Here is a 22552-nt window from a genome sequence, read left to right as displayed (position 1 = left end):
ATGAGTTCATTTTATTTATATAGAAGATAGATAGAAGATAGATAGAAGAGAAGAGATTAAAGGTTTAAAACTCTTCCAAATCAACACACACAGACACATGTATATATATATATATATATATATATATATATATATATATATATATATATATATATATACAGTGTGTGAGAGAGGGAGAGAGAGAGGAGAGAGATAGAGGAGGGAATGTGAGAGACAAGGAGCGAGGGAGATGAACTCCGTTTTATTAAAAATACATTTACATATTTGCGTATTTATTTATTATAAAGATATCACAAGAGCGTTTGATTTTCCAATATGTAACACTCTGTAGAATCTTTACTTAAGAAAGGGTCACTGCGTATAGAATACAGTGCACGGCTTTCCACCAATAGCAATCCCTGTGCTTATTTTTGTTCTACTCACAAATTACGAAGATATAACACTAAGGGAAGAACGGCATTGCCCCTTTTTTCCTTTCAACACTCCTTATCCATCTTCCAATAGAGAGTCGGAAAAATAAACAAATATAAATCAGAGATTGTCTTACCCTCCTTAATCTTGAAAACCGTAGGCGGTGAACGATAAATTCGCGATGGAAAACCTTTACTTAAGTCCATTCCACTCGTTAAAATCCAGTGCAGAAGAAATAAACTTTATTTCCCAGTTTGAACATTCGATATTGAATGAGTAACCTTGACAGCCGACGCACTCGGCTCGTCTGCCTTTGTCAATGGCTTTGTTCAGAACGAGGTTCCCCAGTGAGAATTGCGTTTTCCATATTGCTCAGTTCGCTATCCCAAATAATCGCTCGCCTAATTGTCGTATTTATGATTATTTGATGCGACTAAATTGTATATTATTTTCAATTTTACCCGAATTAGCACGATTACCTCCTTGGTATTGAAGTTTTATCGCCATGAAAATTGGGACTTATCCATTCAGGAGACGTCTGGTTGTTTTTGGTTGGTCAGTATGAATTGCTCTGGGAAGAGATGTCAGAAGATGGATTTCCGCAGTTTCTGACGTGGATCCATTATCAGCACAGCGTGGCGTTGGGGGTGGAGGGTTTAATAAAGGTTGGCTATGACCTTTAGATTTCGTTTTGTAATGATTTATACAAAATAGAACAATTTGCTGTAATAGCTTAGCTGGTTAGAAATAGTCTCCCTTGATTAAACCCTATTCGTGTGAATATATTACTATAGCTAGTTGTCTATGTATTTATTTATTTCATAGACAATTGGCTGGATGTGTGCCTCGGCGTTGTCTAGGAGTCATTACGTTGTAGTATTTTATATATGAATTTTTTTTCATTTTAAAACATATTAAAATTTAAAGCAGTTTATATCAAAGACTTCGAAAAAAAATTGGAAGTCAGTTTTAGGAATTAAATTATTTTATCTAATATTAAACTATTTTAATAAGAAGAAAAATTAATTAACATGCGCACAATTATTTAATTCTGCATTAGCCCCATGGGGTGTTTTATCACCCTAATTTTGCTTAAGTGCTCATAATTCATAGTTGGCAATGCATTTTTTTACTCCCTCCCAGTACTCTCCTGACTCAGCGATGGTATCGCACACGTTTTATGGCGCAGTTGTATCGCATTTTTCCTTGGAGATAAACTCTGCTTTGTCCGTCTTAAATGTCCAGTCATCTCTGCTAACAAACGTAGGTATGATTTTATGTTTTATATATTTTTGTATTTTTCGAGTGGAAATGAAAATTTGTAGAAATAAGCGATATTTGTAGCATTGGCTATTCTGAAATATTTTATGAGCCAGATAACACTAACACTGACACTAAACGGAGTTACCAAAAATTTGAATGCCTACGTACTTAAATTTTCGGATTACCTGTTCGCAAACAGCTTCAATCTAAACAAAATTGCGCTATAAGTGCCTTTTGTGGCATAATGGGAAGGACCGTGTCCAGTTCCGTAAACCTCAGAGTACTCAAACAATCATTTGCGAAGTTGTTTTTTTTTCTGTCGGCGTTTGGAAATATACGAAATTTAAAGGTAAGCTTCTGGTGAAGGACGGTGCACAATCTGTTTTAAAAAAGAAACGGGATGTTCCCTCTGCTGCTTTAGAACAATTAACAAAGAATTAGGTAGACTTGAACAAGCAGGTAATTTGTCAAAAAAAGATATTAACGAATGGGCAGCACCTATGATTCAGGTATAAATGAAGTCCAACCAAATACGATTGCGCGGAGATTTTTCGACAAGGTAAAACGATGCCTTGCATGATCACCATTTTCATCTCCCTAATAAAATTTTCAACAAACTAAATATTCGAAAAATCTTCTCCAAAATCGGTCTCTCAGACGCATACTTTCAGATATAGATCGATGAAAAAGTTCAAAAGTTCTCTGAATAAAAATTCGTAGACGATTGTACACTTACACAAGACTGGTTATTGGGGTCAATGTTGCGCCTGCAATTTTCCAGCAAATCATGGATACCATGCTAGGTGACATTCACTACGTAACAATATACTTGGATTATATACTAGTGACCAGGAAAACTACGACAGAGCACCGGAACCATATAATAAACGTATTCGATAAGTTACAAAAATATTGGTTTCATCTTAAGAAGGCAAAGTATGATTATTTCTTACCAAATATCAAATACTTATGTCACATCATGAATAGAGACGGTCAAGGAGTAAACGCGATTAGAAACATACCGACCCTAGGTAATGTTTAAGAATTCCAAAGCTTCTTCGACATAGAATTTGAAAGGCCTTTCAGTGAGTTTTTAATAAAGAACAAACTCTGGTTATGGAGTCCACTGTCAGGATATATTCGAAAAAAATACCGCTTACTTTCAACTACAACCTTTGTCGCGGCATCATTGTCGCAGATGATGTAAGTTCATGCGGTTATCATATTCTCGATAAACTGCCAGACAGTGCGTGAAAAGCTGTAGCACACGCTTCTAGATCCATTCTACCAGCTAAGAAGCCATATTCTAAAATCGAGAAAGAGGCTCCATGAATAGTATTCGCCGTTACAAAGTTCCACTGATAACTACATGGAAGACAGTTCATACTACAAATAGAACATAAACGCGTAATTACAATTTTGGGTCCAATAAAAGTATGCCAGTCCATACTGCAAATAGATTGCTTCGTGGTGGAATGATTCTCGAATTACACCTTCAAGATTCCTAACACTTAAAAATATTTGCCATACGGACAGCTTATCAAGACTCATTTACAAAAATACTGAACTTTTCAATAAACATTCCACGGCAATCGAAGTTCAGAAAGAATCGTTTCGCCAAATAATAAATATTTCTGTCGTGCCCATAAAGTTATTTTTAAGGCTGACAAAAACAACTACATTCTGGGAAGGAGGCACCATCGAAAAAAAATATCAGCCAAAGGGTCTATATCGTCCAGGACCGAAAAATACCCACAAACGCCATATGAACACTCTACGGAAATGCTGTTCGAATAACTCGGAGTGATCACCATAAAATACATGCGAAGAGCCGATCGACGTAATATTCGATCACTTCGATCTCGACACACCCCAAATGTCTCCGAAAGGGCGACGATCGAAAAATAAAAAAAAGAACCATTACGCAACCACTCGACGTAACTCCCAAGAGGAAAAAGTATTAACAGTTTTATGTCTCCCCACACCCATTTTTTAAAAAAAATTTTATTAAAAAATTAAAAAAAAACATCTCGGAAATAAGTGTTGTGACTTGTACCATGGACTCTTCCAGCACTATATTACGATGTGAGATAACACTCTCAGGGAGAAGTATCGTAACACCGTAGACTCAGCAGAAGTATTATACTAGTAGTACGCTGCGCATACAACTACCCATAATGGACACCCCCGGATAGTATGATTTGCTTAACATTTATCCTATCCTTGTAAACTTTTAGTCAATATATATTTCTTGAAACTAATCCGTGTATCATGTTTTTCTTTCTCTGGTCCTAATCTTGGGTCCACATAAAAGTTTATGTATGCCAGATACAGTACCAAACTAAATTGCTTGTACATAAAGACTGAGGCGTTAAGAATGAAATTAACAAAGGTTGAGATTCCGATTGGTCATGCTTCTTGATTTCACGTTAAATATTTATTTCCTTACTTTTCAAATTGTATCAGATTCGTAACTTCCTGTTAACTATTTTTCTCTCTTCCTTCCAAAGCCCGTCTGCCTAACTTCCTTCATCCGTTATTTGCTATTGCAATTCAATTCGACTTCCAATCATTACATACCTTCAATAATAGCATTTGACATGACTCCAAGGTTTAATGTCAGAGAAACTATCAAACGAAGCTCCGAGAGAATGTTTGTTCGTAATACCACTTAAGGCTTTCTAAGTGTTTCCAATTTTACTGGGGGTGTAAATCCCCCAGCTCACCAATCACGTCATCACGTTTAATTGAGTCGAAATTCCGTCATAAATGATGTTGAATACGTGTCTGTTTCTTATTTGAGTGATAGCCTGATTAAGATTTTATGTTGTGTTGTCCTGCTCGATCAAGATCGCGATCCTAAATCACTCGAACGACCAGCTCTTGAACGCTTCACCTTCATCTCTCGACTCGCCCACTTTATCCAGAGTAACTCTTCACGATATTTTTCAATCACTTTCGACGGCAATAAACTTCTCAAGCAGTTCTCAGTTCATTGAAAAAGCTTCAGGAAGGAATTCTTAACTACGACACAGTCCTCAAGCATAACCTTTGGTTAAATTGCTTTCAAAGATCTCGCAATTTAATAAAAGATAAGTCTTAAAGATTTGTTGAAAAATACTAAATTTATCTTAAAACCAACATTTTAAACAATAAAAATGGTTACCCGCCCAAAATAACACTCTTCTACTTTATCCTCTATATACGCCTAGAAATCGCACCCCTTATTCCATTAATAGGATTCAATAACCGTTCAAAAATGTGCCGTATTTCATCATTCCATGATGCTGATTATATATTTTAAAATTAACTAATGTCCATTTAGAATAGAATATCAAATTCATTCATATGATAATAACCAGGAAACCTTCATAGTATTAATATGATTTTCTTATGGAAATAACTCCAGACTAATGAAGAAGCCAACTGATATAAAAGCCTTAAATAAAATCCTACTTAAAGTTAAAAACTTACTCCACAATAAACGTTATGGAGAGAGATTCCAACCCAGAAAACAGAACGTCTTCCTCCTTTGTCAGAAACATCGCACATGGAATTGGAAAATTAACTCAACGTTTTTTTTTGTTTTTTTTTCCAAGGTAGTCACCAATTATCAAGGCGTGTACAGTAATGTAGCGTTGTAGATTTGATAAAGTGTCTTACTTAAGGAGTCGTTTCATCAGGAATTTGTTCACATTGGACTTGAAGATATCGAGGTTGTAGTCAGGTGGGAAAAAGGCAACCAGAACAGAGTTCTAACAGGCGTGCACTCTTAAGAAAAAAGCGTTGTTCATGGAATCTACGTTTTGATTTTGGCACAGATAAGGAGTAGGGAAAATTTTTGACAGTGGTTTCAGCTAGGCGGGTGTTTATCGTGAAAGATTGGCGACGGGGGACCAGAGACTGGAGTTCAGACGAGCACCTGCTATGGTAGTAACGATAAAACAAGACAGGCTCGTTCCTCTCTCCTGTGGGAGAGAGGTTGCAGGGAAGAGAAAAGGGCATCACCCTCTAGGCCACGAAGCCTATTTTGTACTAAGTAAAGGCAGGATAGGCTGTTTGTAGCAGCTCCTGCCCAGACGTGGCAGCAGTACTCCATCCTTGGAAGTACTTGGCTTTTATATAGATAGAGAATTGCATCAGGGATGAGATATCTTCTGGAGCGGTAGAAGGATCCTACCATTTTTCCAGCGATCTTGGCAACTGACTACGTATTCCATTTCAGGTCAGGGGTAAATGTCAAGCCCAGAAGCTTATCAAAACATGGAGCTTCCCCTAGACGAGAGCCACCCATATCAATTGATGCTAGATGAGGATTAGAGCGTTGATGATGTGAAGATAGGAGCTTGGTTTTAGATGCATTAAAAGTAACCAGCCACCTCCTCACCCACTGTACCACGTCCATTTTGTGTTCACTTATGATGCAATGCTCAAAAGCAACAGCATTTTAGTGCATTTATTTACGTATAACAAATTGAAAAATTTCCATAAATACAATGAAATATTGTTAACGCTACATCTAAATTGTTAACGAAATATTATTTAAAGAATTATTATAAAGCAAGTCTAAATAAACGCAAATAGTCAATTTATTTGAAATATTTTCAACATTAATTTTATCTCATCTGGAATCTTCATCTTTAACAACTTATGTTTGGTTCTGTTAAGTCTGGAACATGTTACAATTTCATGTTCTAAATTAATATTAACATTAAGATATATAATTGACGACGTAATATTTGCACCTTTGTGTTCATTTCGGGATTACACAATGTCCTTAACATATATACTATCCATTCTATGTGTTCGTACTTTTAATTTATGGATGTTAAACTTAATCTAAATTGTAGTTATGTCCTAAGTTATCTACCATCTATCAAAACCCCTTGCACGGCCTACAAGCATTCTGGCTTTAAAGGTTGTGACAACTCGTGTAAATGATATCTTACACATTCAAGCAAGTGTCGAGATAATTGTTTATAAGATTGAAGTAAAACAAGCCATATAGCCATTAGTCGTGTGCTCTCGTACAATGAATGAACGCGTGAATGTAGGATTGACATGAAATTCTTAAAGATAAACTAAAATCACCGAAAAATGGGCTGAAATGACTTAAATAAATAAAAGGTAAATGACTTACAATGACTTTAATGAAATTAAGGATGAATTGAATGAACTTAAGAATGACTTGAATGCTTAAAGTGGAATCCTTCAAAAACAACGTGACTGATCTGGAGAATGACTTGAATGGCTTTGAGACTGACTGGTTTTAAAATGGGTGATCATTTTACTTTAAATTAATACAGAAAAGTGATCCCCCACTTTATATAACAAAGTTACAAACATAAGTATAGCATGTAATAAGAACAGATACTGCACTTTGATCTTGGCCAAAAGGCCAAGCAAAGCTGTATTTATTTGCTCCCCCACCGAGCAAATTAGGCACAAGGACGATTTTTAAAGTGAGGAGTGAATGGGAAATCGAGACAAACTCCCCGTGGAGTAGGGGACGTGGATAGTGACAATTGGTACGAAGGGGTTCCCCTTACATTGACCAAGGTTTTATATGTGGGGCTGCCCCACATATGGTCTTTGCTTGCAGTATCTGCGGAACAGATCAGATACTACATTTTGATCCTGGCCAAAAGGCCAAGAAAAAGGGTATTTATTTGTTCCCCCACCGAGCAAATTAGGCACAAGGCCTATTTTTAATGTGAGGAGTGAAGGGGAAATGGGGATCAACTCTCCGGGGAGTAGAGGAGCTGGATAGTGACAATTGGTATGAAGGGTTGCCCCTACATTAACCAAGGTCTTATATGTGGAGTTGCCCCCACATATGGTCTTTGCTTGCAGTATCTACCGGAACAGATCTGGGCCGAAAGGTCAAGAAAAACCTAAAAAGCTAAGAACAGCATGTATTAAGAATATACCTTTGATCTTAACCAAAAAGGCCAAGCACAAACGTGTTACCGACCGACCGACCGACCGACCGACGGAGTGACTTATAGAGTCGCTTGCATGCGACTAAAAATAAACCTTATGTACAAAGATCTGGCAGATGATGTGCATATTTCGACATAGAGATATCCGCCTTAAGGAAGAACTGCTCGATTCTAAAAGCATTGTTATCATTTATACGATGATGAAGTGTTGTTGAAAATAATAATTTCAGTTATATTAGGTTGGTGAAAAAATAATGTCGTTTTTTGATGTTCAATTATATGCATAAAAACGGCAATTTTGTACCATACTAATATTTGACCAATATATATAATGTCATATCATAATATGTTCCCTTAGTCACTATTTTCACGCATATATTTTACCATATATAGCAAAAATATTGTACCATGTAGTGTACTATTATATTACTAATACTAATATATTATATTATTATATTACTAATTATATTACTAATATTATTTATATTAATTACTATTATATTACTAATAATATTGTATTAGATAAAATATTGTACCATATATAGCAAAAATATTGTACCATATATAGCAAACATATTGTACCATGTAGTGTACAATTATATTACTAATACTAAAATATTATATTATTATATTACTAATTATATTACTAATATTATTTATATTAATTACTATTATATAACTAATAATATTGTATTAGATAAAATATTGTACCATATATATAGCACAAATATAGTTGGAGGCTGCAAAAGTTCAAACCACGATATATTTCAGAACTTACAAGCAGTTCTACTAACGTCGTTAAAACAGTACAGCCAAATATTTTCTAACTCAACAAGTTAAAGAGCTACTAAGATGTGAGTAGTAGCATTAAATCGATTAACATTTTGTGCCCCGGAATCTTTTTTTTTTACATAATTACTACTATTGTCAATGCAAGTTTGGCATGAATTTAATGGCGTATCTTTGCTTCTGACGCACGCCAATTGCAGATGCTTCTTTCTTAAGGTCTCACAAAGTTAATATCTACAATAAAGATAGGAAAGTTGGCGGTAATGAATGTAGAATTTCAGTCATCATAGTAATAGAATCTGCAAGCTCCCCTGATCTAATCGTGCGAAATAAAAACAAGAGGCGTGACATTTGGAAAACCCCTTATGTTTTAAAATAATTAAATCATTTAAGCTGAACATTTCCTGCGGGGATGAAATTCGGATCCCTCTGTGTAGCTTTATTCATATGAATATATCTTTCATTGCTCACAATATATATATATACAAATATATATATATATATATATATATATATATATCTTGTTTATAAAATATAATTAGCCACTGACACGTGTTTCGTCGTCCATGACTCATCAGATTGGCTGAATCTGATGAGGCGTAGACGACGAAACACGTGTCAGTGGATAACTATATTTTAAAAATAATATATATGCCGCTCCCCATATGGGGATACCAAATTGCTTAAAGGGAAAATTATTCTCAACTCGCATTTAGATAAAAATGCACTTTCGTAAATAATTGAATTCTTTCAAGACGTATCGCAAAGACAACAACAAATAACATCTCTCTCTCTCTCTCTCTTATATATATATATATATATATATATAACTATTTAATTTACTCACATGAAATTAATATACGAAAGTATAGCCTTATGCGTAAACTTTAAGTATTTACTTCAAAAGTGCTCAGTACGTAGGTAGAGCTAGTTAGTAAGTTATAAAATGTATATGGCGATTAAGCTACACTGAATATTCCGCGTTTCATCCACTCTAGGACTATTCAGGCTTATGTCCGAATTCTGTGGTTGTTTGTCGTTTTTATATCCCACAGGATTAGTGAATCTCTTGACAAAGGCTTCCTTTCTAGGGCAATTGTTCTTGACATTTCAAAGGCCTTCGACAAGGTATGGCATAAGGGTCTACTTCACAAGATTTCCAGCTACGGTATAACTGGAAATGTTTTCTCAATCATTAAATCATTTCTCTCCGATAGGCTCATAAGAGTAGTGGTAGATGGACAAAAATCGGAGGCCTGCAATATAAATGCTGGAGTCCCTCAAGGGTCAATTCTGGGCCCAACTCGCTTCCTGATCTACATCAATGACCTCCCTAAACACATACTTAAATCATTCGTGGACATCTATGCTGATGACACGACTATCTACGGAAACACATCAAAGCTGTAAATGACAAAGTTCTCTCTGATTCTCTCTCCTCTGATCTCGAGCGCGTGGTTCAGTGGGGGAAGATGTGGCTGGTTACCTTTAATGCATCCAAAACCAAACTCCTATCCTTACATCATCAAAGCTCTGATCCTCATCTGGCATCAATTGTGATGGATGGTTCTCGTCTGGGTGAGGCCCCGTGTTTTGACAAGCTTCTGGGTTTGACCTTTACTCCTGATCTGAAATGGAACACGTACATCAAGTCTGTTGCCAAGGTCGCTGGAAAGATGGTGGGATCCTTCTATCGCTCCAGCAGATATCTCACTACTGATGCAATTCTCTATCTATATAAAAGCCAAGTACGTCCAAGGATTGAATACTGTTGCCATATCTGGGCAGGAGCTGCTAAAAACAGCCTATCCTACCTTGACAGAGTACAAAATAGACTTCGTGGCTTAGTGGGGGATGCCCTTTTCTCTACCCTGCAACCTCTCTCCCACAGAAGAGACGTTGCAAGCCTATCCTTGTTTTATCGTTATTTCCATGGCAGGTGCTCGTCTAAACTCCAATCTCTGGTCCCCCCCTCGCCAATCTTTCACGAAAAACACCCGTCTAGCTGAATCCACTCTCAAAAGTTTCCCCCACTCTTTATTTGTGCCTAAATCAAAACGCGGATTCCATGAACAAAGCTTTCTTAGAACTGCACGCCCGTGGAACTCTGTTCCGTCTGCCTGCTTCCCACCGGACTACAACTTGGGTGTGTTCAAGTCCAACTTTAACAAATTCCTAATGAACCGCCCCCTTAAGTAAACACTTCATCAAATCTCCACACTAACGTAATGTACTTGCAATAACCCTTATCCCTGAGTGGCTTCCGGGCCTTGAAAAGTGGTGATCACTGTGTGAAAAAAAAATGCGCATCTTCTAATGAGATTTTAGTTAGCCAATCAGCTTTCCAGTATCCATCGCGCCTTTCCTATCAGCCAATGAGAATGCATTTATCGGACAAAGAACTATTTGACCTCTGGTTGACCTGTTCCTTTGTATGTACTCTATTTAGCCTGGATATTTAGTTTCTTGATTTGTTTTAAATCTAGGTTAGGGTGTTTTAATGTTAGTTTATATATAAATATATATATGTGTACACACATATATGCACATATATATACATATATATACATGCATATATGCGTGTCGTTTATACATATTCATGTTTATTGAATTTATTTATTAGTTTATTTTCTATTGTTTTTGTTAGTTTTCAAACTATTTTGTATCGCTATCCTAGAGTAAATTTTATCTTGTGAACACAGTTGTTTGCTATTTCTCTTCTACAGTTTAATAGATGTTGGGATTCTTTGAAGTACAGGATAGCAAATTTTTCATGAAGGCATAATCTACATGGGTCGTCTAGGTCCCTACACGTGGTAGCTTGTCTTATTATTTTCCATTCGACTACCGGCGAATGTCCGTTTTCCTTGAGTTCCTTGTATTTATTCGCTAGTGTTGTTTTCATACGGTGTTTTTTATTGTTAAATGTACTTTTGTGGTCATAATATCGAGTTTTGAAATCTAAGGAAGTCATACCTACGTAATATTTCTTGTTATTCGGGTTTTCTTTCGCAAATATTGTGGCCTGGTAAACAGGTCGACCAGAGGTCAAATAGGCCTCTGTCCGATAAATGCATTGGCTTATAAGAAGGGCGCGGTGGATACTAGAAAGCTGATTGGCTAACTAAAATCTCAATAGAAGATGAGCATATAAAAACAACAAGCAACCACATAATTCGCGCATAAGCCTGAAGAGTCCTAGAGTGGATGAAACGCGGAATATTCAATGTAGCTTAATCGCCATATACATTTTATAACTTACTATATATATACATACATTTATATATATATGTATATATATATATATATATATATATATATATATATATATGTGTGTGTGTGTGTGTGTGTGTGTGTGTGTGTGTGTGTGTGTAATAACCTGTCTGCATATATTAAAGTATGATCAAAATCATGGGGATTTATATCCTTTCATTTTAATGCATTTTACCTGAATCAAAAGATATTCAAATATATTTAAATGAAATTCTCTCTGAATCTAAATCTATTTATCCCCTGTGAATTAAATCCTTCCTCTGAATCCTTAAACACACACAAAATGTTGCGCATTATAAATCTTTTATTACTGCCTTTTGATTCATTAAATTGTCTCATGCTTACAAAATGACGTGCATCTCCATCACGAAAAAGCTTTCTATCGGTACTTGTTTTATAACTTAAGAAAATTGCATTTTTTTTTTTTACATATTTAAATCATTTTTCTTTAGGCGTCCTCCTATCTTTATGAAAACTTTGGTCTGTCTGTCAGGCTTCATTTTGGTATATCATTTTTATTAATCTGTCACACAGACTGAATGTACGCTTTTGGTCTTAGTATTAAATACCGTTAAAATCGGTCTATCTCAATTAATTCTGAAATACCATTTAAATCAGTCTATCACAATTAATTCTAAATAAATTTAAATCGGTCTATCAAAATTTCTTCTGAAATGCTATTTAATTCTATCTATTATAATTAATTCTGAAACCTCATTTAAAGCGGTCTAACATAATTAATTCTGAAATATTATTTTAATCGGTCTTTTAAAATTATTACCTACACGCCATTTAATCTGTCTATCAACATTAATTCGGAAATACTATTTTAGTCGGTCTATCACAATTATTTATGAAATACCATCTTAATCGATCTATAATGATTAAGACATAAAAACATTTTTGTCGCTCAATCCCAATAAGGTCTGGCATAACATGTTCGTAAGTCTATCTCATAAAGGACCTCTTCTTGAAAACAACATGTGGTGTTCCCTGGAAGCTGAGTGACAACAAGTCTCTTCGGGTTTCCAGTACTCTCTACCTCTTTCGATAACATTTGCAAATGAATTTGCGTTATCGCAACAGTCGTTTATTATTGATTTCTCGCTGACAGCGGCCATTGGTCTCCACTGGAATTTGAGTGGCAATAAACCTCCCCATGGTCCCAGTTTTCTTCGCACTTGTTAAGAGGTCTGGTCAGTGTTCTCTCCTCGGTCTTTCCATACTCCTTGACCCTTCCCTGACTATCTGATATATCTCTTTGGGGGCGATGATGGGGCAATGGGAGAAAATGGGGGTGGGATAGAGAACATGATTATTATTATTGGCTCACAAGGAGCGTTCACACAGGTCATAAATGATTTCTTTTTAAGAACAACCTCTGGTGTCCCCTGGAAGCTGCGTGACAACAAGTCTCTCCATATTTGTAGCACTTTCCACCTCTTTCGATTACATTTGCAAATGAATTTACATTATCGCAACAGCCGCTTACATTGATTTCTCGCTAGCAGCGGCTATTGGTCTCCACTGGGGTTTGAGTGACAATAAGTCTCCCTAAGGTAACAGTTCTCTTGATATTTGTCCAGCGGAGGTCTGGTCAGCGCTCTCTTCTCAGTCTTTCCGTCCTCCTTGAGCCTTCTCGACAATTTGGCATAATTCTTGGGGGTGGTGCGTGATTGGGACTGGAGATCTTATAGATATGCAGCTTCAGTTTTCTTGGTTTCATGTAACGTTTCGTGTTTTGTTTCTGCAGTAGCTCGTCTGGCCGGTGCATGTGTTTGAGTCTCCGCCTTGAAGTGTTTTCCTTAATACTTCAACTGTTTGCATTATTGTTGTTCGTTCCATTTTCCAGTCATTTTTCTGATCTCAATTTCTCCCATTCTCTTCTCAAAGTCTTTTTTCGAAATTGTTCTTAGTACTCCTACTATTATAGGTATTATTTTGATTGTCTTCGACTTCCAGATCCCGTTTAGCTCTCTGTCTTGCTCTGCGTATTTACTCCGTTTCTCATTTTCTTTGATATTTATCCTGTGATCAGCTGGAACAACAAAATCTACGATTTGGCAGACTTTTCTTTCTTGTTAATTATTATGACATCTGGTCTTCTTGCTTGGATGGGTTTATTCGTTTTCATGCCCATGCCCCATAGGATTTTGTGATTCTCGTTTCCAATTACAGTTGCGGGCTTATGGTTGTACCATTTGTATGTGTGTTCAAGATGCAGTTATTTTCACAATTCCCAGTGTCCACAGAGTCTGCATTTGTTGTTTTCTTGTGTTTTGTCAGACTTTGCTTTGATTTGGTTGGTTGCCATCGAGTTATCTTGTGCTTAGGGATTCAGATTCTCGGTTTATGTGTCCTTTTCGCATCCATGTCCAAGTGTTTTCGGTATCTCATCTTTTGTTATTTTTATGAATCTTCCGTGTAGTTGTTCTCTTCCCATTTCTCTTTCATTGTTTCATCCTTTGTCTTTCTGTTTTTTGTTTTATTGATTTTTTTCCGTGTCGCTCGCTGCCATGATTACTTTTTAGGGTTTTGCATTATGTATTTTTCTAGTTCTGTTTTGCTGTCATTCACAGTCTTCTATACAGGTATGATGAAATCTGCGCTCGGTCAAACATTTTTTTTTCTTGTAAAGTAATATGACATCTGGTGTTCTTGCTTCGAAGCGTTTATCTATGCGTGCTTCTATTACCCATGAAATTTTGTGATTTCCGTTTTCAAAGACTACTGCCAGTTTCTGCTTGTATCATTAGTCTGTGTATGCAATATGAATTTGTTTGGATAATTTCCTGTATACGGCCTTCCTACCTTGATCATGCCTACTTTTATATTAGTGTTGTACTAGTTTACTGCATTTACTTATTTTGTGGTTCATGGTTTCGTCTTTTAGTACACAGAATCCGCATTTACTGTTTTCTTGTATATTGTCTACGTCTGATTTGATGTGACTGGTTCTTATCGCCTTATCATGTGCGGCTGTTGTTAGTGATTTAGTTTCCCTTTTTATGTGTCTTTCCTGGAGCCATTTCCAAGTTCTTTCGTAGGGATCATATTTTGTCATCCATGTACTGTTCTTTCCGTTTTACCGTCATTCTTTTATCATTTATCCCTTAATTCTTTTTGTGCTCCAGTTTGGTCACTTTCGTAGTGTTACTTGTTGCAGTTATTATTTTGTCTGTGTTCTACGTTATTTATTTCTTTTTGGGGCCGATATTACAGTCTTTTATATTAACGATCCCTTTTTATTCATCTTTACTCATTATATATAGTCGGTAAGCATGATTCATTGGATGCAATGCATGACCCATGGCCATAAGGTTTCTAATCTATTGCTCGAGATGCTTCAATATTTCTTTGATTCAGCCTATGAATGATCCAGAGCATCTAACTATCGACACTGTCCATGTGCTTATATCTTTTATTAGCTACCTACTATATAATTTCAAGATTGTTTTAGTTCTTCTGATGTATTCCTTTTCAATTACCTCTTTCTGATTCTTTAATGAATTCTGCTTCCATAAAACCCTTATATTTGTAGTTGTCCCGTTCGCCTAGTGTCATCATCTCCCATTTCGTAGTCCGTAATTTCTCTCCTCTCATAATTAGCATTGCGCATTTTTCCAATCCGAATTCCATTCGATTATTCTGACTGAAAATTCTAGATGTGTTTATTTTCGTCTCTAGTTCCTTTTAAGTTCTTGCAAAAATTTTCCGATTGTTAATGCACATCAGATGGTTTATATTTTCATCAGCATTAGTGAACTTATATACGGTTGGGAACTTTCATAATACATTTTTAAGGGGCATCGATAGTGGTGAAAGGGAATCTCTTTGAAGAATACTTATTTATATTTTAATCTCTGCAATGCATTATCAATAATCTATACGTTCAGCTCTATAAAATGGAAAAGGAAAAAAAAACTGGCAGTGACAAACCGCCCTCTTGTCGATACAACGCACGAAATTCTCTTTTTTTCTTTTCTCAACTTGCAGCAAATCCTCTTGAATTCGATTATATCTTCCCCCGTTCACTCTCCTTGTAAGCTGTCCCCCCAAAACCCCACTTAACCCCTGCTTTACAATTCATCCCATTTAACAATTATCAATTGTGTACGTATGCAAATTAGTGGCATACGTTCACCAATGAGCGACCTACAAAATTATGCTTGTCTTTTCTTTTATCCTTTTTCTTTTGGCATTTTACAGGCAAAGCAAACACAAGGTAGTTTGCGAGATTGATTTTTATTATGACGTCTTCATGTTCTTATGCCTTTACAATCAAATTGATAATTTTGACTGATATTTTATATATTTTCAGGCATTCAGTCTTCAGCAACCCTGTCGTACTTGTAATCGATTTATGCTATGACTACAGTATTTTTTTACTTTTTATTTACATCATCATCTTTTGTATATGTGTAGCAGATGATGTGTCGCATGTATTTGTTTTTGGGTTGTTTCTGTTCCTCAAGTAGCCTACAATTATTAACGGATGTGGTCATTTAGTTGCGAGGACGGGCCTTGCTCTGCATCTTTTTATATCAGTGCTTTTTTTGTTTTTGTTAATCCCTTTTGGCCGTCGACTTCATTAGCCTTTCATGTAGTTTCATGAATTTCTTGAACTAGTAAACGTGTATTTCATCATGACCTGGTGAGTTCCAGTTTACCATTTTCGTTGTGTTTTCTGGAATGTTTCCTTGATGATTTCATTTTCCTTATACGATTTTCTGTAACTCTTTTTTTACATCTTTCATTCATTTGGCATTTCCATTGTAATCGTTCATTCATTTCCATTGTAATCGTTCATTCATTTCCATTGTAATCGTTCATTCATTTCCATTGTAATCGAGTCGCTCTTACCATATCTTACACCAAAAAGAGTTTTGTTTCGGTCGTTCTATTTTAGTTTTTCCTCCTGTTTGTCGGTCTATTATCTATGCCTGACGTTTTCTTCCTTTTAAACTTCATAGTTGGTCGTCGTTCGTATCGTCATTCGTGGTTGTTCATTGTTCATTCTATCGTCTGTATTAGTAAATTCGTACCCGGTTTGATATTTCGTTAGCATGTTGTTAAGTGGCATTATGATTATGATGAACACTAGTAGTGATAAGGAACCTCAGAATATACTTGATGTTTTTATTGCATATTCAGTAAGGTTGATAATCTTATCTGGTATTTTATACTTCCTAACGTATTCTATTATCCCTGCTTGAGGGATAATGTCGTACGCTTAATTGTGTGAGTTAACCACATGTGATGGTCGAAATTACATCAGTAACTGGTGAATTGAGCTTTTTATTATGTGAGCAATCCCGGGCAATATCCAGGTGGCATGGCTGATTCAAACTGTTTAGTTTTTAACGCAAAATACAAGAAGAAAAATAAATTCGGATATGAGGAGTCTGATAATAATGTTAATAATAATGTTTTTGTGACGTGAACCGTTACATTGTGTCAAATAGTAGTATTTTCTCTTGAATATTACCTTAAGGTCAAGGTTTTCAGTTTTGCCTGTGTGAAAAAACGTATTATGGAAAATTCAATTGTTGTTGGGAGAATCACCTAATTAATATGCACAAGTGATTTGGCCAATTTAATCAATCAGGGTGAATCCGAGTTTGACGTAATGAAAATGGATTGGCTGAATGAAAACACCCAGGCTCCTCAAACCCCACGCAGCTATCCTCCAATAAACGTATGCACAGAGCGGTTTTGCACCAGTCGAGAACACAAAATCCAATTTATGGTTGAGAAACGGGGCTGTCACATCCGCCCCGTTCACTGACCGTCAGATAAATAGTGTGAGAGAAGAGATAATCTTTTGTCGAAAAAAATCCGTTGAGTTACTGTCGAAGCAGATTTTATGTAGAAAAAAGACATTGCATATACTTTTTTCTTTTTCTCCTGTTCATAACTGTAAAAATAACATTTTTCATGTATTCGGAAGTTATTTGATTAGTAATCCTTATAAACGAACATCCCAGATTACATCTGGAGTCCGTTATATTTTGTGTACCTAATTCGTGACTCCTTCACAAACGAAAGATACAAATTGAAAGTAGTTTCTTTCAGGAGACAACAAGCAAAGGAGAGGTTGGTCAACCTAGTGCCCATGAACTGAGACCTTATACGCGTGTAATCGCATGAGACTTTGAGTTGTGCATTTTGTTTTTTGTTTTTTGTTTTTAATTTTTTGTTTTTACCTGCCAGCCATTTGAGTCTCGCATGAACTCCATGATCGTAGAGCCGACCCATACCATGCCATTCAACTGTCCTGGGTGATCTGAATTGGAGCCACCTCAGACTGCATTCTGTACGGCTGAACACAACGGTTTTCACCGTTTTATAGTCGTAGTTGATCTATGCCAGGGCCATAAAATTCCAGTTTTTATCTCCATCAGGAGTTTTGGTCTATGTATAGTAGGTCATTTATTCCTCTTTTTTCATTTTCGGCATACCTTCTGTTTCTCTGGAATAATCCACGATGATTAAAGCATTAAGAGTGAAGTAAGTTTGTTTTGTAAAATTTTTCAACATCCCTGGTAAGCAAGTTTTAGATATGAAGCTACCGGTGACATCACCCTTTTCTGTGTATTTTTGTATAAGGGTGGATCTACCTTTCGTCATCCATTCTGGCACGTCTGCTTTTTATATACATTTTTACGTCTTAATTAGCCTTTTATGTGTTATGAATATTTTGATCCAGTATGCGTGTATTCGCTCATGATCGAGTAATTTCCAGTTTGCCATTTTTTTTAGTTGTCTTGAGGGTCTTCTTGCTGGTTTTATTCTCTGTACCTTATAAGATTTGCTATGACTTTTTCGTTTGTATCATCTTTTATTTTGTGATCGCGCCGGTCTTTCCATATTTCGTCAGAGTAGAATTTTGTTTCTGCTGAGTTTGTTTGTCCTGATTTTGTTCTTCCCTCATGCACATTCTTAAAGAATTGACTTTCATTATTTTTAACGTCACGTCACGTATCCGTATCGTCTTAACCTTTCTTTTATCTGATATATTTTGTTTTAATTCTTTATGTTTCTTGTTTTTCCTCTCCCTGCGTGTCACTTTTCAATCCTTCCTTGGGGGGGGGCTTTATTCTGCTTGTCGATTTGGCTTTTTAAACATTTCATTGATCTGTGTTTCCAGCCTGAATTTAAATTCAGGTCTTGCCCGTCCTTTTTTTTTTTCTCAGCTTGAAATGTAATGCTCACTATTTGAGCACCTGCATAAATTGAATTATTTAAGTTTGTAATATTATTTTTTAGGGTATACAGAAGGAACTTTTCAACCTTCTCTACTTCTGCTTTTAGTTTCTTCCAGTTTTGCTTTCTTATAGTAGGGAGTTGTTTTTTGTCTCTTCTTTACTAAAGTATACACTCCAGCTGCTTACTTATGTCAATATCGTTTTCCATGTTCGCAGTTTTGCAAGTATTCTACATGTGGCGCTTTTATTTGTTTTTGTGTAGAGTTCGATTATTTGTTGTTTCTTGATCTTTTTCCTCATTTATCTTCTGTCGTATCTCGATTAATAGCAGACTTGAATGACACACTTTTTTGACAAACAAGTTTTGCTTGATCCGTAAGTCTTTGTTCCATTGTATGAAGCCACCAGGCATATCCAATAACACTTTTACCCATTTTTACTGTTATATAGTGGAGTCTTATTAAAGTGAGTCTTAGTGTAGATATGTTGTTGTAAGATATATTGTTCGTGTTATAAAGAGATTCCTATATATTAAAATGTTCATACTTAGAACTGTAGATATGAGATGTAGAGTTCACATTGTAGATATGAGATGTCGAGACGTTTGTGTGAAGATATTTTAAACCACATGATATACAAGACATATAATAACAATTTTCACTTTACCTTTTGGTAGAATTACAACACAAAGACGACGTTTATAAAAACACATGATGGGTTTATTTCTTCTCACGACCGGCCGTGGTTTTCTGAGTCAAGAATTCAAAGCTTCACATTCTAAGTTTCAAAAGTAACCGTCTCTCTTCTAAACGTTCGAATGTCCATGTCTGGACTGTCGTCTGTCGTCCTCAGATTATCTTTCTGTTTCTCCCCCAGTTTCTCCTCCCAGTTCTCTCTTAAGTTTCTAACTTTATCTAGAACTTCCCATTTTTCATGACGTCATACATATGTTAAAACATGTGTCTTCTTTCACGTGTTCTGGACATGCGTGTCCAAAACTTTTCCTTTTTTTACAAAAGGAATTTTAACCTATATTCTAAGTAACCTATATTTCCAATAGGTTAAAAACATGTTTATTAAATTATCTTGTATAGTTGCATTCCTCCAATTGAATTTTCATAACAAAATTGACAACGCACATTCTTTTCTTGAAACTATTTTATCTCTAAGCTAACAATTTTCTAATTCTCTCTCGTAATCTATTTCTAAACCTAATTTACGCGGTTCGAATTTTGTCTATTCTATTTCATTGTCATTTTAACTAAATCTCTCTATTTTTATACTTACATGAAAAGGGGACAGCCTTTATCATGTAACATTACCCATTTCCAATATCTTCGTTATTCAGGATGATGTAATTAATAATCCATTACCAGTTTATTTACTTTTGTTGTCTATTACTTCCGGTATTTTTAGTTACTATTATAAGTTGGATTATCCTGTATTTGAACCACATCTCTTTGATACCTTAAATTAGGAGGGATAGTTACCTGTTCCGTGGCTGTGATATTCTTGTTTTTAAAATTAGAAGAGCCAACATTAACAGGATCGCAACTGTTTCCCCCATACTAGCCACCGAGGGAGTACTTACCTGTCATAACACCCAGATCTTTTTTTATGAGTCTTACAGTATGTAGTGGTTATTTTAGACATTTTTATTTTGTTTTACGGCATTTTTGTTAACACCAAACCCAAAATTGTTTTACCTGTGTTCTGTCACAATGAGAGTATTTATTTCTCATAAATGTGAGAGGCAAGATTAACCATTAGGCATACACAAAAACATAAGCATACATTAACATAAAGCATAAAGAAGGACTAACAGACTGTGCTTATAAGCTATTATTTTGATAAAACTTGTTTTCATTGTTTTTAAAGATTCTGCTTTGCTTGTTCTGATTTATATATGTACCGACTTAATCCCCCTTTTTTCTAAATTTTTTTCCGAAATTCTTCCTGTGTCTTGTTAAGCCTCTCTCTTCATACTTTCTGTATTCCCACTGGGGTAAATGAAATCGTTAAAGTCTTTAATGGTATCCGTCGGAATGTTTGGAGGAGTTTGTTCACCCCTCTGTTTATGCTTTTAATTTCTTATACTCCTGGTCCCTTAAGGATTTTTTAAAAAAATTTTCTTCGTTTATAAGTAGCATGACGTTTTCTACTCTAGTTGCTTAATTCTCGTCAATATCTGTTGTTTCTTAGATTTCCGTTTCCATGTTTCTTGTGTTTGAGTTTTGCAAGACTTTTACTTCTAGAAGTTCTATATGTGGGGTTCCTGTAAAGGTGTTTCCTGATGTATTACATCATTTGTATTTTGTTGTATTTTGACGAGCTCTAAATTTATAAGCCACCCTCTCTGAAAAGTAAGCTTCCCTTGGTCTGCAATTATTATTCACCTCTCTGGTTGTGACTAAACATGTCCCACAACCGTTTCATCCGTTACCGATATCCTCGGTCTATGGGGTTACTTCTGTAATAGCATTCCATCACTAATTTCTTCTCTTTCGTTGTCGATTTCTTCCTTCGGGTTTTATGTCTATGCTTGTTCATTTAGTTTTTCTGGGGTTTATATGTATCAGTTTGGCCCGCACTTGTTGCTCTTGTGTGTTAGTTTCCACATTCAATGGTTTTTCTTAATATTTCAGCTGTTTTCATTATTGTTGTTCGTTGTATTTTTCCAGTCATTTCTTTGATTCCAATTTCTCACATTCTTTTTAAAAAGTTTTTCTGGGTTGTTCTTAGTGCTCCTACCACTAAAATAATAATAATAATAATAATAATAATAATAATAATAATAATAATAATAATAATAATTATTATTATTATTTATTTTTATTATTATTATTATTATTATTATTATTATTATTTACTCACTAGGAGTGGTCACACAAGCCGTTATAAAATATTTCTTTTTGAGAACAACTTGTGGCTTTCTCTGGAGTCTGAGTGACAACAAGATTCCGCAGATTTTATAGTAGTCTCACACCGTTTCGATAACCTTTGCAGTTGAATTTGCATTATCGCAACAGCAGTTTTCCATTTATATTTCGTTGACAGCGACCATTGGTCTTCACTAAAATTTGGGTAGCAGTAAGTATCCCCAAGGTCTTCTTCCTGTTTGCACTCAACCAGCGAAGGTCTGGCTAGTGCTTTCTCTCCTCGGTCATTCCATCCTCCTTGACCATTCTCACTTATGTGGTGTGGTATCAGTTTATTGTGACACAAAAAAGGTGCGGAAGACAGTGGAGCAAGGGAGTTAACTTACAATTATACAGTTTCAGTTTTCATGATTCCATGTGATGTCCTTTGTTTTTTTTTGTTTTTTTACATCAGTAGCAGTTTCTACATTGCAAGTGTGTACCTATAGCTCTTATGTGTTAGTCTCTGCATTTAAGGGCTCCCTTGACATTTTAACCGTTTTCATTATTGTAATCCGTTGTATCTTCTCAGCTATCCCTCTGATCCGAATGCCTTTTTCTTCTTTTTCAAAGTTTTTTTTCGGTATTGTTCTTAGTGCTCCTAGTATTAGTTGTGTTATCTTGACTTCCTTTACTGCCCAGACCCCTTTGAGCTCTCTAGACTGTTTCGTGTATTTGCTCCGCTTCTCCGTCTCTTTGTTTTTCTCTTTATGCGTCACTGTGACGGCAAAATGTACAAATCTAGAAA

At 35.7% G+C, this 22552-nt stretch overlaps 1 pseudogene; it reads right to left on the bottom strand.

The window, feature by feature from the left end:
* Positions 1-6947: 6947 nt before the first annotated feature.
* On the bottom strand, positions 6948-7086 carry LOC145285415 (U2 spliceosomal RNA; annotated as a pseudogene).
* Between the last annotated feature and the right edge of the window lie 15466 nt (positions 7087-22552).

Source organism: Euprymna scolopes, chromosome 9 (assembly GCF_053919585.1).
Source record: "Euprymna scolopes isolate OS-2025 chromosome 9, ASM5391958v1, whole genome shotgun sequence".
NCBI lineage: Eukaryota > Metazoa > Mollusca > Cephalopoda > Sepiida > Sepiolidae > Euprymna > Euprymna scolopes.
This window is presented reverse-complemented; position numbering and strand designations above follow the sequence as displayed.